The sequence below is a fragment of the Lissotriton helveticus genome, chromosome 10 (assembly GCF_964261635.1).
Source record: "Lissotriton helveticus chromosome 10, aLisHel1.1, whole genome shotgun sequence".
In the NCBI taxonomy this organism is placed as follows: Eukaryota; Metazoa; Chordata; class Amphibia; order Caudata; family Salamandridae; genus Lissotriton; species Lissotriton helveticus.
In genome coordinates this window covers 702,524,308-702,543,516 of record NC_136071.1, presented here as the reverse complement: position 1 = coordinate 702,543,516, position 19,209 = coordinate 702,524,308, and positions in this window count along the sequence as shown.

Here is a 19,209-nt window from a genome sequence, read left to right as displayed (position 1 = left end):
TCTTGGCATGAATTGATAATCATTAATAAAGTTTATATAACAATGCTAACCAAGTAATGCAGGCTTTGTTGTTCTGCTTTTTCTCTGTATACAATGTTTTAAACTGAGTTGATCTGAGCGTAGTTAACAATAGAATTTGATTGAAAATTAATGACACACAGAAACATTTGCATGAACTGGCGGTCAATTATATACACACTATGCACGTTTCGGCTTTGCCTTCTTCAGGGATCCGTCTCAGTTAAAATCTTTAGAAGTACTGAAGAAAAATATGACTGAAGGTCTGGACTTCCTTTAATCATGAAATAGTGTCCTCATTCAGACTGTCAGGCATATGTTGTGCTTGAATTTGACTGTACATGAGATAATTAATGGTCAAATATATGGGACTGGCTTTTTTAAAAAAACAACGAGCTGGTGGTGAACTCCTGATATAACTAGCCGAATGTGGCAGCAAGCTGGTGATTTAATAAGTCTCTCTTTCAAGTGTAAAACATGACGTTCTTCATAGGATTGAAAACGATGTTCAAATGAAGGGATAAAGATGAGCTCTCAGAATCCGGCTCCATGCGATGCATACGTTACGCAGGAAAGGTTCCTGAAAAGTCGATATACGTCAGAAGCTGCACAGGGAAGGGGCAAACAGCAGTGAACATCAAGGCAGGTGGCTAGTACAAGGTACAGTGAGGTACATGAGATCCTGCACAGGGAATCCACAAACAGCAGTGAACACAAGGAGAGTGGCCAGTTCAAGGTGCAGAGAAGGTACATGAGATCCTGCACAGGGAAGGGGAAAACAACAATGAACACAATGCCAGTGGCCAGTCCAAGGTACAGAGTAAGTACATGAGAAGCTGCACAGGGAAGGGGCAAACAGCATTGAACACAAGGCCTGTGGCCAGTCAAAGGTACAGAGTTGGTACATGAGATCCCGCACAGGGAATGGGTGAGACTTTACCCTGCCATGGTCAGCACTACAGTTCGGGAGATGACAATGGGCAGTCTGGGCACCACAGTGGGAGAGACAGGAGTGTGAGGGAAACTTTGACTCAGACTGGCTGTCAGTTGGACTGGGAGGTGGCTGAGTGTAGGGACAGATGGAGGACTGGACCGGGGTGAGGTAGAGGTATCAGTGCCTTTGGAAGCCAGAGAGCTGCTTGGACCGGGTGGTGTTGGGGCACATGGAGGTGGAGTCATGCTGCCCTGAGATACAGTGTGGGTGGGAGAATGTGGAGGGGTGCCTTTCCACTTCTTGGGGATTCAAAATGGCCTTACAATCTTGGTACAAGTGGGAGCTGGGGCGGACACAACTGGCACACTCCCCACCAAAGCTGCATCAGGTGCAGCCGGTGGCCTTGCCTCTGGGGCCATGCTGGATCCAGCAGGACGCTTGGCTTGGCCTTGTCTTTGCCCCTCCATCCCCTGTTTACCAGGTGTCCCCCCTATAGTGCCCTCCTTTCCCTGCTTCACAGGGGTGTGGATGGGAGATGAGGTTATGGGTGAATCTGCCTTGGAGCTCTTTTTATGTGGACTCTTAGCAGGCACCAACCTCTCAGCGGGCACGGCAACTGTCTGCTTGTCTTTGCAAGACTATTTTGGGTTCAGGAGAGTACTTGGCAGGGGATGCCTCTGAGGCATGTGAGCCTGAGGCCTGCTTCTTGGCTTTATGCCCCTGAGTGTCGCCTGAAGGGCTTTTGCCTTTGCTCTCTGGGGTGGCTTTGTTTTTTTGGGGGGATGGTGTCTGCACTCTGGACCACTTGGGCTGCTGCAGTTGTGTGCTGCGTGTGCTGTATCTTGAGCCTGAGGCCAGGGGTGTGTGGCCACTATCGTCAGATGTGACAACTAGCAGGGGCTAGCCGACGGGACTGGAGTTGGACTCTGAAATTGTGACAGTTGAATGGCTGCCTTCACTGCAGAGGATAAAGACTGGACAGTCCGGCTTAGCACATCCACGTCTGAATGAATGCCCTCCATGAAAGCAAGGACCTGTGCCAACTTCTTGTCGTGGTCTATGAAGACATTGATGAGAGTTATCTGGCCCAAACACAGCTGGCGCAAAAGGTCCACTGACTCAACACTGATGGCAGCAGGGATGACAGGGGCAAGGGCAGCGGTGCCTGGGATAAAGGACACTCTTCCCTTCTTACTGGTGCGAACATGGGCAGCACTAGTGGAAGTAGGTGGGAGGGTGGGCACTGGACACTGTGTGGTGGAAGAGGAGGCCGAATCCCCGCTCCCTGTGCCCGCCAACATAGATGCGTCACCACTGGCATCAGATGTTGTTGAGGTTGGTGTCTCTGGCTGCGATTCCTCAAGCAGACTCATGTCCCCCTCCGAGGTGCTGGTCACATCAGTGTCACTGTGCTCGTGTGTAGCAGTCATGCTTGATGCCTCACCACTGGTGTCCCTCCCCTGTCTTTCTGATCCCACAGAAGATGCTGCTGAGATAGAGATGTATGGTTAGTTCAGTGGTATTAACACAAACAAAGCACAAAACAGGATGATGATATCCCCATGTTGCACATCACGCTGTGCAGTAACATTGTGCAACCTCAATTTTGCGCATTATAATGCAAACATGACATTAACGACCCATGTGATGACCACACAGCCAAAGAGCCTGCAGGTGGCTCTGTGTACCAGACACACAGATCACTCTGAGAACACCTAGGGCCCTGAGGGGGGAAAAGATGTACCTCCAAACATGTTGCCATTGTCACATCTTGAGGCAGCAGAAGTGGACAACATAATCCGCAATGGCCATGAGCCCATGCCATCCACCATGCGGGCCACAACTACTGATGCACATTGGTGCCAGATGTGTAGTTCTCTCAAGTCCGACGTCAGACAATCCACACATTGATGAAAGCACACTCAGATGATGCACACTGCAGTTCCCTTCCATGGGACGTCCCTGACTAGCCCAATGCAGACGATGCCAGAAGGACACAACTCAGAATGTAATGTCATGGGCCAGTACTCCAATGACATGAGAAAGTACCAGTAGTAAAAATGCATGTCAGCTGCCGCCAACACAGAGGCCACTTGTAAGCCATTGCATCACACTAGCAACATCACTGAGCTCAGCACTGGTCCAGGCGTGGAACACATGCAGTCACTCACAACAAAAGTCACCCGTCCCAGAATACTCACCCCCAGCTTGCTGCTGATGCTCCTTCAAACGTGCATTCAGCTCAGGCTGAGTCACAGCTAAGATGCGGGCCATTAGTGGTGTCATGCTCCTGCCCGCCAACCTGCCAGTCTGAGGGAGCAGCCCCAGCGTCATCTCTGCCATCTTCTTGTTCAGTCGGCAGATGTCATCCCATCTCTTGTGACAGTGTGTGCGCCGTCTGTTGGAGACACCCAGAGCCGGCACCTTGCAGTGACACTGGGCTATGTACCACTATCTATCAATACAGGAGCATGATACTAACTCAGCACTACTTCACAGATATGTCTAGCAGAGACAATAGAGCATCTCACATTGTACATTAGCATGGGAAGATAATAAGAAAATTCATGCAGGTAGGAGGGTGGACCAGTATCTGCCCATCTCATACACATGCAGGGTGCCAGCACAGAGAGCAATGTGTAGGCTGCCCACATCTACTATCCAGTTTGTGGGTAAGCAAGACATACATCACATTGCTATTCATGTGTATGGGCAGACTCACTGTGCCCAACACTGCGCAGCCATCAATGCCCTTGCCCTGTGAATGGCTCACTGTGGCGTGGAGGTCACATTGAGGGACATGATTTTACAAACTCACACCCCCTCACAAGGCCTGTTGTGTGCAATCTATAGGGCAGAGATGGCTCTTTGATGGATAGTCTAGCAAAAAACACACATGCTTCACTCTGTACATTCAGTGATGCGTCCTTGTCAGATTGGGCTGTGACTGTGCAGGCCAGGTGGGCTCACACTGAGGTCCAACGTGGGGCATCAGAAATGTCACATGAAGGGAGAAATTGATAGCGCAAACAGTGCCTACACATGTGAGTCAGTACACATGCTGGGGGAAATGGAATGGGCTGTGCATCAAAGTACTACAATCTGCTGTGTCATAGGTGATTTACCGCCAAGAGTGTCACCCTCTGGTATCAAAGTCCTGAGCATAGTGCTAACCTATACATGATGCAAATTTTGACTCAGACACAATTCCATCAGTACCCTATGGACGTGAACCCTTGCTAAGGCCACAGATGAGCCTGTGAAAAACACCAGGGACCCACGCATCCATTCACACAGGCAATTTCTGTTCTGACTCCTGGATTACCAACTGGCTGCGTCACTGTATGGCTGAAGAAAGAATGCATGCCCCTCCCATTCTGATATACCGGCAGGGAAACGTGTGCAATAGGCTACACACCCCTTTCCCCTGGAGACAGTATGCTAGGCAGTGCATGACACAACCCCACACTTACAGGCACATACTGCAGCAGAGCAACGTCATGTTTGCACTCCCTGCACTCTCACTTCCACTCTTAAACAGTTACCACGACATTTGGAACATCATATAGCCTCCCATACTGTGTGAGCACCTCTTCCACCAGGACCTCCAGCTCCTTGGTGGTGAAGGGACGGGCACGGATCTTCGCAATCCTCAACATCACTGGGTCCAGGAGACAGGAGCAGCAGCAGGTGGTAGTGAGGGTTGTCAGGAAGCAGGCTCTGGAGACAGGAGCAGCAGCAGGTGGTATTGAGGGTATCAGGCAGCAGCCTCTGGAGACAGGAGCAGCAGCAGGTGGTGGTGAGGGGTTTCAGGCAGCAGGCTCTGGAGACAGGAGCAGCAGCAGCAGCAGGTGGTGGTGAGGGGTGTCGGGCAGCAGGCTCTGGAGACAGGAGCAGCAGCAGGTGGTGGTGAGGGTTGTCAGGCAGCAGGCTCGGAAAACAGGAGCAGCAACAGCAGCAGGAGGTGGTGAGGGGTGTCAGGCAGCAGGCTGTGGAAATGTGAGGCTCTCTTCCACACATAAATAGCCCCCTGGGGCACTTTCAGTGGTACTAAGCTGCTGCAATTGGTGTTCCAGGTCAGCCTTTTTTAAATGCATCCACGGACCTGCTCCGCCGTGCCGGAACACGCCTACCGCAATTTTCAAAATTGTATTAGTCTACCGCGATTGCTGTTCCCATTGGCTGTAGGGCATGGGCCTTGGAGGTGACACACCGCAGGAGCCAGGCGCTCGCTACCACAATCGTGCATATTTCAATTGCATCCAATGATCAGCTCCGCATTGGCAGAGCACGCCTACTGCAATTTTCAAAATGTCATTAGTCTATCGCGATTATGGTTCCCATTGGCTGTAAGGCCAAGGGCATTGGCGGTGACACACTGCTGGGGCCAGGCAGTAGCTTCCACGATATGTGTGCCATACATTGCTGGGAATGACCATGATTTGGTGGCGGAGCATGCCAACCGCCAATTGACTAAGGGTATATGCCTAGCACTACCACAAGTGTGGCTTTGGCATTGGCGGTGACACACCACAGGGGCCAGGGTGTAGCTACTGCGATATGGGTGCCATACATTGCTAAGAATGACCGTGATCTGGGCGGCGGAGCATACCAACCACCATTTTACCATGGGTATATGCCTATCACTACCGCAAGTGTGGCTTTGGCATTGGCAGTGACACACCGAACGGGCCAGACGGTAGCTACCGCAATATGGGTGCCATACATTGCTAAAAATGACCATGATCTGGGTGGCAGAGCATGCCAACCACCATTTGAACATGCGTATATGCCTATCACTACCGCGAGTGTGGCTTTGGCATTGGCAGTGACACACCGCAGGGGCCAGGTAGTAGCTACCGTGATTTGTGTGCCATCCATTGCTAAGAATGACCGTGAATTGGGTGGCAGAGCATGCAGACTGCAATTTGACCATGGGTATATGCCTATCACTACAGCGAGTGTGGCTTTAGCATTGCCAGTGACACACCGCAGGGGCCAGGCGGTAGCTACCTCGATATGGGTGCATACATTGCTGAGAAAGAACACAATTTAGGTGGTGGAGCACTTTGACAGCACCTGTGGACACATCATGCTGTGTCAATGTCCAATGGGCAGTTTTCAACAGTGCACAGTGGCCACATGATTAATGGCACATTATTGTGCACACTGCCAATGTATCATTTACCCCACTGATGACTACACATGGCATGTTTGTGTATATAATTTTAAACCTTGGCATGTACTCCCTCACATGTCACTAGTGATATTGCTGGGCATGTACACAGAACCCTGTTGTGATGGACTCTACAATGGGTACACATGTTAATGTGTGAAGGAGCAGAGCAACTCACAGTGATGAATGTCTGACCAGCCATTGTGCATATTTGACTGTCTACTTGTCATGGCTCATGCCCAGACTTGTTGTATACACACAGACTGGGTTCATTTCGTTGTTGATGTGTGCACGGTTCGACTTACGCAAGAAGGTGTGGCAGGTACAGCAGCTAGGTAGGTGACAGTAGTGTGGTAGTTTCACACATATGCAGTTGGTACTACTCTCAGGGCTGCCAATGCAAGATGTGGCCATATCCCTTTGTGCATTCACATAGTCGGATATTGTTTGAGAGGTGCTAGCTGTGTGAAAAGTAGACAGGTGTACGGATGGTGTAGCTAAGGGTGTCCCTACATATAAGTTGGGCCGTAAGCTGAACTGTGATGCAAGTCATTGTCTGCGTTGTGTCTGTCAAAACGTAAAATGTTGGACATATCTCCTGGTGGATTGCATTGACTATTGTCCACTTCAATCTCACCTAGGAGGAGGACAAATGTACATCATCCCTTCACAGTGCTGGCAGACATGGAGGAGGTCATAAGGAAATTCTGTCTGGATCGAGCAACCCTACAAGACCTATGTGCTATGTTGGAGACCCACCTGTAGCCTCGCAGGACATATCCGGGTGCTTTCACACCAACGTCCAAGGTGATGGTGGCCCTGCATTTTTTAGCTTCAGGATCTTTCCAGTACACAGTGTCCAGCGCAGGTGGGATGTCGCAACCTATGTTCAGCATGGTGCTACGTGATGTCCTGTCTGCTTTGATGATCTACAAGGACAGAGATATCAATTTCCCCAGGAGGCATGAATTGGCGGCTGTGAAGGGAGATTTTTATGCACTTGGGCACATCCCCAATGTTATTGGTGCCGTTAACAGCACACATGTTGGCCTGGTTCCACCACAGGCACGTGAGCACATCTACAGGAACAGGATGCATGTCCATTCCATCAATGTGCAAGTGGTGTGCCAGGCGGATATGGTCATCTCACACGTCTGTGCCAAATTCTCAGGATCGGCCCATGACTCGTACATCATGCGTAACAGCATTGTGCCACAACTGATGGATAATCTGCTTCCGGAGCATGCATGGATTGCGCGTGAGTACAACAAGTCCAGTAGCATAATATGTGTGTGACATGCTGTCCTCTGCCACATTTACATTGCAAAGTTGCTCTGTGTATCTCATACCTAGGTGATTCAGCATATTCTAACTGTCCTTGGTTGCTGAGCCCACTGTGGAATCCCAGGACCCCAAGTGATGTGAGCTACAATGATGCTCATGGGAGGACATGTCGTCTGGTGGAGCGTACTTTCGATCTCCTGCAGTCACGTTTCCATTGCTTGGACAAGACCGGAGGTGCACTGATGTACTCTCCCAAGAAGGTGTGGCAGATTGTAGTTGCATGCTGCATGCTCCACAACCTGGCCTTGTACAAGGAGATCCCCCTGCTCCTGGATGCTGATGAGCAGCCAAGGCCCCCGCCTGCAAACCAACCCATCTCCAGTGACGAGGATAGTGGAGAGGTGGCAGGTGTTGACCTGCGTTAACAGCACATCATCCGCTACTTCACTTGAAGGTCAGTGACAATGTACAATGGAGTCATTGTCTCCTGATGTCGTTGTTGTCCACAAGTTTGATGTGAGTTTTGTGACTGCAGCCTGTTGTTGACTCAGTGCTGGTTGCAAATGTTTCTGGGACAGGGTAGTTTGGCGCATCTACAGGATGTTTATATCAGTACTGTTGATCATTGTAATGTGTGCAGATAAGAGTACCTTGATGACAAGTGTTGTGTGATGGCTGTGATGCCAACACCTGACTAGTGAATCTTGTTCTGTTGTGTTTTCCTAGGTCCCTTCAACCTCTCCTTGCCTACATACAATCCATACTCCAGGTACATTGTAATCATGGTGAAGACTGCACATCCAGGAATAAACATGGAGCAGACACAGCGACATGTGTGGGTAAGGAGTGTTTATTTACAATCGGGACATGTGCTAGGGCGTGAATATTTACAATAAGGTGAGTAGTGAAGCAGTGAGTTGTAAGTGATGGTACATGAGACAATCGAGTAGTCACCACATTGATGTGGCGACCCAGTCCAACAGACCGATGCCATTCACAAGGCAGTGTAGAGAAGGACAGTCCAAAAAGTCAATGCAGTAGTGAAGAGGGTTGCCATCATGGCTGGCTCCGTGACTGGCGTTTGGCAGGTGCTTTGCCACAGTATCCTCTCTGGGATTTTTTGAGGATGACCCCATGATTGTTTGGCAGGGGGGCCTCTGCTGCGGGCCAGTGGGATCTGAGGACTCCCCCCTCTCTGTGGCCGCAGGGGAGGATGGTGAACTGTCATCCTGTGGGCCACCCGAGGGAGGTAGAGGTGTTGGTTGTGGCGCATGCCTGTCCCTCAGTACCGCCACTAGCTGGCTCAAGAGGTCCACAATTTGGCCCATGCGGGTGTCGATGGACCTCAGCAGCAGGCTGAGCTCACATGAATCTTCCTCAGCCTGGCCAGTTTGTCCCTGGGCCCTTCATCAGCCCCAAGAACTCTGTTGATGTTGTCCAGGGCTTCGGTCCCAGTGTCCAGTTGGCTTCGACTACCCATTGCCCTCCCACCTGCCCTGCTGTCACGGACCTGTTGCCTCATCACTGTAGGCACCCACCTCCTCTCCCTGCCCTCCTCAGTTGGTGGGGTGGGGTGGTCATCCTCTGTGGCAGGGAGAGTGTTGCAGTCAGCACTGGTGGTGGTGGTGGTGGAGGCCGCACATGCTGTTACAGCAAACAAATGATGGACGGAATGCTGACAATGCAAACATTCTCCCCCAGTCAAAAGATCTGGGTTAAAACCATTGTTCTTTTGCCCACTACGCCACCCCAGTTTTGACTCATCCATATGCAAATCAGTCTTGACCCTGTGCCCCATGGGAACAGTCCAGACCGAACTGCCAGGCCTAGGTCCTCCCTGGACCGAAAACAAGCATCAGGCCGTTACAGCAGGGGTCTGCGTAGATGTTGGTGTTGCTGCAGATGTGGTGGGGGGGCAAAGGGGTCCTGGGATATGTTGCGCCTTGGCACGCCAGATGGGCCGGCTTTGAGCTCCCTGTCCTCTAAATGCAGGGAGTCATCATCCGAGAGTCCATATTCTGGGCAGGGGGGAGACTGGCTCTGTAGGTTGCTGTTGTCGTCCTCTGCAGTCAGTTCTTGGTCACCTGTGGGACAGAGGGGAAATGGTCATTGAAGTGCACCCCTCAAGTTTGATGTTAGATGCATCTTATTCACAGGTTATACACCACACTGTTTACTAGTTATCACATTGCATGTCTGCACACTACTGTGCATCATGACATCATGTGGAGGTACATGCATTACTTGTTCATGGTGTGACATGTCAATACATACCATGCGCCATGTGCATATTTTGTGATTACAAGAACATGCTGTCATCTAACGACTAGCGCCACAATGAATTTATGTGAAGCATCTTTGTTGATTACTCTGCCTGGCAGACGTTACATCTGACCATGGACTAGCCATTGTTATCTCATGCATGCCTTTGTCATGTCATGTGCAAATCTCAATGTGTACTACAGACCATGCTTGCTTTGTTTTCATATGGTCCTTGATGCTCTGCCCACATGGCACTTACACATAGCATTTAGTGCTGTGCATGATTGTGCACAGACTTTTTTCGACATGTGAATTAGTGAGTCACACTTTGGTTGCTGTGAAAGTTACATTTGCTTAGCTGTCTCCACATTGTAAGTGGCATTTGGATCTGTGTGAATTTTAGTGGGATGAGAGGACTGGTGTTGTCATATGGCATCATGCTTTTTTAGAAGAATGGCTGGGTGCATGCTCTGTCTACTTACCTGTTTTGCTGTCACATTTGGGTGGAATTTGTGACACACCTCTGTGTGTGTGTGTGTGTGTGTGTGTGGTGGGGTGCTCCATCCTGCTCAGGTGTGGGACAAGAGAGCATAAGATGGCTACCTACCTGTAAAGGTGAACATTATAATGGCTGCCACATGCTTCTGGGTGAGAGGGAGTGCTCCATCCTGCTCAGGGGTGGGTCAAGGGGGACTTTTGGAAGTTGTTGTGCTGGCCTCACACACACACACACACACCTCCCTGTTAAGATGGTTACCTACCTGTTAGGTGGAGGTGAACATTACAATGGATGCCACATGCTTCTGGGTAGGAGGGAGTGCTCCATCCTGCTCAGGGGTGGGTCAAGGGGGAGTGTTGGGAGTTGTTGTACTGGCCTCACACACACACACACACACACACACACACACACACACACACACCTCCCTGTTAAGATGGCTACCTACCTGTTAGGTAAAGGTGAACATTACAATGGCTGCCACATGCTTCTGGGTGGGAGGGAGTGCTCCGTCTTGCTGAGCTGGGGACAAGGGGGCATGGTGGGAGTAGTAGTGCAGGCCTCCCACCCATAAACAGAACAACCTTGGAAAATGGCTACTTACCTGTTAGTTTGAAGGGAACAATGCAATATCTGACATATGTATCTGGGTGGGAGGGTGTGCTCCATCTTGATGAGCTGGGGAACAAGTGGGCATTGTGGGATTGGTAGTGCAGGCCTCCCACCCACAACCAGAACAACCATGGGAAATGGATACCTACCTGTTAGTTTGAAGTGAACAATGCAATGGCTGACACATGCATCTTGGTGTGAGGGAGTGCTCCAATTTGATGAGCTTTGGAACAAGGGGGCATGAAGGGAGTAGTAGTGCAGGCCTCTCACCCACAAACAGAACAACCTTGGAAAATGGATACCTACCTGTTAGTTTAAAGTGAACAATGCAACGGCTGCTGCTCCATCCTGCTCAGGGGTGGGACAGGGCTGCCTGGTGGGAGTTGTTGTGCTGGATGCCTGTACACATGCAACCCTGGGAATGTTGAAGGCTACCTTTGGGGTGTTTAGATGGAGTGGATGTTACATCTGTGGTACCTATGTTGGGTATTGTGGTGCATATGAATGTACTTGGGCCTAGGGGGTGTTGCTTTATAGTTGTGCAAGACAGTACATAGCAGTGTGATGGTTTACATTTGTTTGACCTTATCAACCTGCAATCCCCCGGCTATTCCTGTGAGACTCTCTGGATGAAGCATGGCGAGCACCTTCTCCTCCCATGCAGTGAATTTTTTTGGTGGGATGGGAGGGCTGATGGAACAAGGTGGAGAAACAAAATTTTGTGTACCCCTTGCAAAATCACATTTCCATAACCATAACTTGAACTAAGTAAGTGATGTGTGTAATTAATCAACTTAGAATAAGAAATACACCTACACAAGTACACGTGGGAACTACTAATTTTGCTTATGTGGCAATCATAATTAACTTATTATGTGATTTTGTCGTGTCCTAAACTAATAAGCAGCTTTGAAGTAATGAAATCCGGCATAAATGTGCTTTTTGTTACGTATTTTGTGGCAAAACGTGAAAACAGGTGAGTATATTACGCTTGAATGTTGCTTATTTGCTAGGTAACTACTAATAGGGAAAACCTTAGTAAGGGGGAGGTAAACAGAAGGGTTAAATTTCCAAAATTAACGTTTGTTTGTGTTTGTTTCTATGATAGTTCCCATTCTGGCCTGTGAGGCCTAGTGAAAAGATGTCTGTCTTATTAAACTGCGAATAGAAAATGAACTGAGCATGCGCAAGCCAAAGTCCGAGTTCGAATGCGAGCTGCTGGTGCATGGAGTGAATGCAGTTCAAGGACGGTGAGGCCTAGAAGTCTATATGGCTGCCAAAAAGAATGAGCACAATGGTTCTGAACGTGAGAAGATCTCATGAAGTTGCTAGTTGAGAACAGCACTAGGCCGGACATGGCCCAAAACAATGACCCTTTTAAAAATCTAGCTGACGGAAGAAAAATAAATATTGTAATGATTAGGTGATGCTCATCCAGCCCAAATTGTCCAATCAGAACTTGAATTTAGGCTAAAAGTTACTCTTCTAGATAGATAGAGCGAGTGAAAAAAGGTATAAAAAGTGCTGGTTTTAGTGAGGAAAAAACTTCTTTTCGAATTCCTCTAGAGATGCTGTCCGCATGCTGATTTTTCCTGAGATGTAAGACTTTGAATAATTTTCCTATTCTTCTGAATGAGGGCTGAACTTTAGGTGAGTGTTTTAATTAGGGAAATTAAATAATATTTCTGAATTTTCCTAAAGAAAAGAAATTAACTGTTTGAAATAAAATTCTTATATTCTTTTTAAAATGTCGTTTTGAATAAAGAAATAAATAAACTGAATAAACTTTTAGACATGTTAAATTTGCTTTTAATAAAAATTAGATAAATGGAGAATTAAGCTGGTCTTGAGTTTTCCTACGCCGCATTTTTTACTAGCAGATTCGTCGACCACAGTGGTGGTGTGTCTAAATAAATGTCCTGTTAAGGAAAACCATGGTAAACTCATTTAAACTGCAGGTGTGAATAATATAAATATCCAGTTTTAGTTTAGACACCCCACTATGATACAGCGGCTCTCCTTTGAATCTCACCGATCCATGAAGTTGGATGGAAGTGTCTTGTAAGTGACTCACAGTGTTATGGGCCCCACTGATGACTAGATGTATAATTCTGGACTTCAGGGAAAGGTGACATGGTATTAGAAATTATTTCTGGAGAACCGCTGCATCAGGGCCACCGCCAGTATTCTGAGCCAGCTCATGGTTCTTGTTCTTCTTCTGTTTCACAAGCCTCTTCAGGTCAAGCCACTGCTTCATGATTTCATTTTTGGAGCGTGGGGTGGTCACTACTGCATTGACCTTGTCAACTATCCTTGTCAACATTTGTGCTCTTGCGGCTGATGGTGTGTGTTGGACCAGGCTACCAAACACTTGTGGTTCTACTCTGATTATCTCATCTACCATGACTGACAACTCGCTCTCTGTAAATGTAGGCATTTTCTGTGGTGCCAGGGTGTGTGATGTGCTAATGTTTTGGGGTGCAGTTGTGAGGGTGGTGGGGGTGGTGTAGGTGGTGTGTGAGGGTGTTGTTGTGCTGGTGTGATGTGTGTAGGGTTGCCTCTCCTTTGTGCTTTGGTGTTGGGCTCTTCAGTTGTGGAGTATTGCAAAAGATTCTGGTCAGGGATGGGGCTGGTTTATGCTCAGCTATGTGGGTGTGTCAAGATGAAGTATTGCTGTCAGGTGTGTTGTGCTGGGATTTGTACTTTTTGAATTTGCCATGGGGGTGTGTGAATGGGATGTGTTACGTGTTTTTGGGGGCAGGGCTAGTTTGCTGTGTGCACTTGGTGGCCTTGTTGTGATTGTTTTTTAGTCAGCCGCCATTTTTTTCATGAAGCATCCGAAGTGATGGCTATGCTACAGCCCTTCCGCCGGATCAACCGTTCATCACTGTTTGTGACTGCGGGGGTCGGAAACAGAGGAACATACCGCAGTCACATCGGGGATATCCTAATTTTCCGTGCGGTCTCTCCACTGTCCAGGCGGCAGTTTGGTGTGTTTCCACCACAAATGCGACCACCGCGGACAAATGTTCGCCTGCTCCGCCCAATACGGGTAGTCTTTGGTGGCCTTGTTCCGCCGCGGTTGGATTTTTTGGGTGGTTGATCCTGAACAAACTGCCAGCTTTGCCGCGGTGCTGGCGGACAGTTGATTTCCGCTACCATGGCGGTCGGGTGGTTTTCCGACCGCCATCCTAATAGACCCCTAATTGAATGAATTGAGAAGTGCAGTGTGGAAGGGATCACCAAGCTGTAGCTACTGAAAAAACCTTGAAAGCCCCATGAAGTTTGCCCACCGACCCTTTCATTCAACTCTCAACCCACATTTCACCTGCCTACAGTAGAGCATGGGGATAAATACTGATGTTCAAGTCCACTTTTTTGCCAGGAAGACATGGGTGGGAGACAAAGAAGCTGTTAATGACTGGGCCCGTAAGAAGGAGCTGGAAATGTAATCGGCAGCATAAGATTTTCTTGTTGATGAGTTGCTCTCTGGGGTATCCGGGGTTGGTTCCAACTTCGCCCCTTGCTGTTTTGGGTGCGTCTAAGAAGAACACCTGATTTGGCTAATTACGCCTCGGTGTTGGATGAACTAATCACTTTGAATATCTCCAATAAAATAAAATGGCTTTACAAATTAAAACAGTTGGTGATGAATCTAGGAATGAAAGAATTTTGGGCCTCTCAATCACCACCTCACAAACAAATTGTTAAAAAAATCTACTGGGAGTGGGTGGAGGCCGAGGAATTGAAAAGTACAAAGTATGGTTCATTGACCAACCAATTTCTGGAATTTAAAACAACTAGGAAATTAGAGCCGCTTTTGGATTATATCCAAATTCCTAGAGATAGATCACTTTATTTGAAAATGAGATATGGTACTTTGCCGTTGAAAAAGTTTACAGCAGGATGGAAAGGTGTGAGAGATCATGATGCTAACTGCCCAGGCTGTTCATGTAAAACGGAGACTTTACCACATTTTTTGTTTGCCTGCAGGGTCTACAGGTTACCCCGAGCTAGGTGGTTAAAACCTGTGTGTAGAGAGGTGGGTGTTAGAGATTTTAGGATCGCATTACGTATTGTGCTAACCGACAAATCCTCTACGTTTATTGTTTGTGGTATTGCAAAGTACATTTCTAGCGCTTGGTTCATAAGGACTAGGTTGCTGGACCCCACAAAAACAGAAATATGAACTTCCTTTCGATTGATTTCTCCCATTGAAAATGTATTTTAGACTTTTTAAACTATTTAACTGCAAAAAGTGTTTTTAAAATTTGATTTTAGACAATTTGTAATATGTATGTGATACTTTTTTGTATATTGATTGTATGATTAATGTATGTTTGCACTTTTATGATATGAAAATATCGAATAAAGTATTACACACACGGTTCCAGAGAAGCTGTCAATTCCCATTACAAAGGTCCGTGCTGATGATTAGTACCGATCTTTTATGTGAAATTGAATATATGCATCAATTTGTGACTAAAGGTATATTGTACATTGTTGCACAACTTATTTATAATTATGTACAAAAAATTAATGTAGCAAGTGAAAGATTCCTGGAAACTGGGAAGGGTATGCATGCAGCTGAACCAGCCTTGTGTAATGCATTTGAATATGGCCATGTTAAGTCATGTTGCACTTACATTATGACTAAAATGCACAACTTATAGAACAAAAGTAATAGGACATAGAACCTTATTAGTAATCCTATGCTGGAGGGTCACTCACACAGACGTTCTAGGGGTGGGGAAAAGAGGGAAGCAATACTGAGAGATAATGCTTGTAAGGCCTAATCAGGCTACCATCAGTTTGTTTGAGAACAGGTTAACTTGGGGAAGAGGACTAAATATTTCTCTATTTTTCAATGAAAGCTGTTATAGAATCAACAAAGTAACATTGAGAAAAGTTGGAAGTTACTGTGAGGGGTAACTTCTGATCTATTAGGAAAATGAGTCCAGGGAAAGATAGTGAATAGTTGATCTTACGTGTGGCTATTGATAGTCAGGTGCTGGAATTTATAACCTCTGAAGTAATTAATGAAGATAAGTCTGAAATCATAAATTGTAAATGAGACAATTGTACATTGAAACAAATCTGTATTTTGATTTTCTACTAGCCATTTTCTATCTACCCAGTACAAGATTCATTACTATATCAATCCACATATCACTATGTCATCTTCCCTGCGCAACTGGCTATGAAGATCACTGATTTCCATTTAAGAACTGTATTGTTCACATAGTTCACGTAATGTGCCTAAACTGGAAGACAGAATGCTGAACAAGATCTTGTAAAAATTGTGCGGTTCTGTACTGTTTTCACTGTGTTTTGAAGTAAGGACTTCATTGTTTGATATGATTTACAATGTTATTTAATTAAGGATAGGATAGGATAGAATTTATAAAGCGCATTAAAGCCCGCAATTGACAAAGAACTATACCAGGACAGATTGATCAACACGAGGAGAGCAGCCAAGAAATCAGGGATAAGGGAATCTGCTTCAGAAATGTGGGTATGCAGTGTGTTCCATAACTTGGTGGCGGCAAACGAGAAAGAACGCCATCGCCATCTGGTCTTCCAAAATCTGGGAATCATGAGTTTTTTGCAGCATGAAGATTTAAGTGGCCTGCTCGGAGTGTACCAATGAAACAGTGCATTCGATTAGCCTGGGTCTATCTAGTGTAGAGCCTCAAAGGCTAGGTACAAAACCTTGAAGGAAATGTGCTCCCTAACTGTTGGCCAATTAAGTGAGCGAATCCCATTTTATTTTTTTATATATTTCTTTTTATTAACACAGGCATCAGCAATAGTATACATTACAGAGTGTCAATCACAGCAGCTGAGCATACATCGTTGGATACAGGAGATACAACACGTATCTACATTGGAACCTCACTGGGAGGGGGAATCCTCCGGCATGGCAATCCTGGGCGGTGTACAAATCTCTCCCCTGTAACTGTTCCAGGGCCCCCACACCAATGACCACTTCCGAGGGCGCCCCCTGGCCAGATATGCCTTTTTTTCCCTAAACATAGACCAATCCAAATTGCTTTCCCACCCCTCCACTGAAGGGGGTTGCTCTGCTCCCCACAACTGGGCAATATTTCGCTTGGCAGTCATATAGAATAGAGTGACCCATTGTGTCTGCAAAGTGTTTAAATCAGTGGGTTCCCATATGTTACGCAAACACCTCCTTGCCTCGGGAGACAGGGAGACTCCAAGTACTTCATGTATAATGTTATGTATGTTACTCCAATAGGTGGTTACCCGCTCACACTCCCAAATAATGTGCATGAAGGTACCAACCAGACCACACTGCCTTTTACATAGTCCCGCATCTGATAGCCCCATGTGCACCATTCTGGGTCCCGTAAGGACAATTCTGTGTAAAATCTTAAGTTGCACCAGTCGGAGGCGAGCTGGAATTGCAACCTCCCTAGGTGAGGACACAGCTGTCTGCCAGTCTTCCTCATCCAGCTCTAAGCCGTCCTGCACCCACTTATCTCGTAAGGCTTGAAGTGAGTCAGACCTGTGATTGATCAGTTTTCTGTAGATTAAAGACATTGTTTTAACAGGAAGGTGCCCATCTAATATTCTATCCTCCAGAGGGGAAGCCTCTGAGGGTTCTGCCTCACCAGGCAGGGCCGAGCTGAGAGAATGCCGAATTTGTCCATACCGAAAGTACTCTGAGTGTGCGAGTTTATATTCTTTCTGCAGTTCCTCGAACGATTTGATATCCCCTTTCCCCCAGATATCTCCAACCGTTGAGATGCCAATGAGTTCCCACCTATCAAAGCCCTTCGTCTTCCATAAATTACCAAGCTGTTCGGAATCCCATAATGGGGTTGCCATAGTCAATCTATTTTTCCAGCCTAAGGAGCCCGTGGCCACATGCCAAATATGTGTAGGGTGTTCAGTGGGACCCGATAGCAGTATCTTGCTCGGGCGAGAATATAAGGCTCTGTTGTAATTGTTGGCCGGAAGAAGCCATTTATCCATGGCATAGCCCGGGTCATCAACTCGGCCATATGCGCAGTGGTTAATAGCTGCCAGGTGGGCTGCCCAATAATACCTCTTGATATCCGGGAGAGATATGCCTCCATCATACCAAGAGGGGGTCAGTTTATGTAGTGCAATTCGCGGCCTACCCTCCCACAACAAGTCACGCTGTAGGCCCTCAATTTCACGAAATTAACTTGACGGGACTACATCCAAGGTATTTTGTAGGGGGTAGAGAAAACATGGTAGAGCCATCATTTTTAAAGAGGGCAGCTCTGCCCAGCAGCGAAAGAGGAAGCCTCTTCCATTTGGAAACGTCACTCCCAAGCCGCCTAAGAGGGGGAAGAAGATTTCGAGAATATCTGACGGAGGATTCTAGGGACACGAAAATTCCAAGGTATTTAAACCCCTCAGCACTAACCCGTATGGGACAGTTTCTAGGAGGTACTGGGGGGTCACCCTTTAAGACAAACAGGACCAACTTCTTCCAGTTAATTGAAATCCCGGAGTTCCTCCCAAAGGATGCCAGTACGTAAAAAACCACTATAAGTGACTTGGCGGGAGAGGCCAAATAAAGCAAAATATCATCAGCATATAGAGAAATGCGGTCCTCCCAAGCATGAGACTACCGCAGACCCCTAATCGAAGGCTCTCAATGCAACCAAGCCGCAAGGGTCTCTATAGACAGAGAGAAGAGAATGGGGGACAGCGGGTAACCCTGTCGGGTACCCCGCCCCAACACGAAGGAGGTAGAGACTCTGTTGTTTACTACAACTTGGGCGAGCAGCTCCAAGTATAGCAGACGTATCCAACCAATAAATCCAGGGCCAAACCCAAACTTAGCCAAAACCGGCCATAAATAAGGCCATTCAATCGTATCGAATGCCATTGTTGCGTCAAGTGACGCAACTATAGCTGGTTCCTGCAATGTCTGAGCCCTGGCCAGTACACCGTGGAGTCTATGTAGATTTAATGCCGTATTTCTATGGGGCATAAAGCCTGACTGGCCGGGATGTAATAGATCGGTAATGACCTTAATTAACCTATTTGCCAAAAGTTTGGCCAGAATCTTGGGCTCAGCATTAAGCAAAGAGATAGGTCTGCACGAGGCACAATCGGTTTTAATCTTGCCCTCCTTGTGTATAACGACCACCCTCTGGTCTCTGGGGAGTGATCCTTTCTCTCTGGATTCCAAATACATTTCCTTCAAATAAGGTGCAACACGGTCTGACTTAAGCTTATACAATTCTATAGGGAGTCTGTTGGGGCCTAATGCCTTGCCAGAGTTTAAGGAGCAGATAGCTACGGCAATCTCATCTGACGTCAGCTCACTATCCATGCGGAAGTTGTATGTCTCGGAGCATCAAACAAGAGTCAGGTTCCGAGCAAGATGAGACTGAAGTGTACACTGTTCGGAAGTATTTA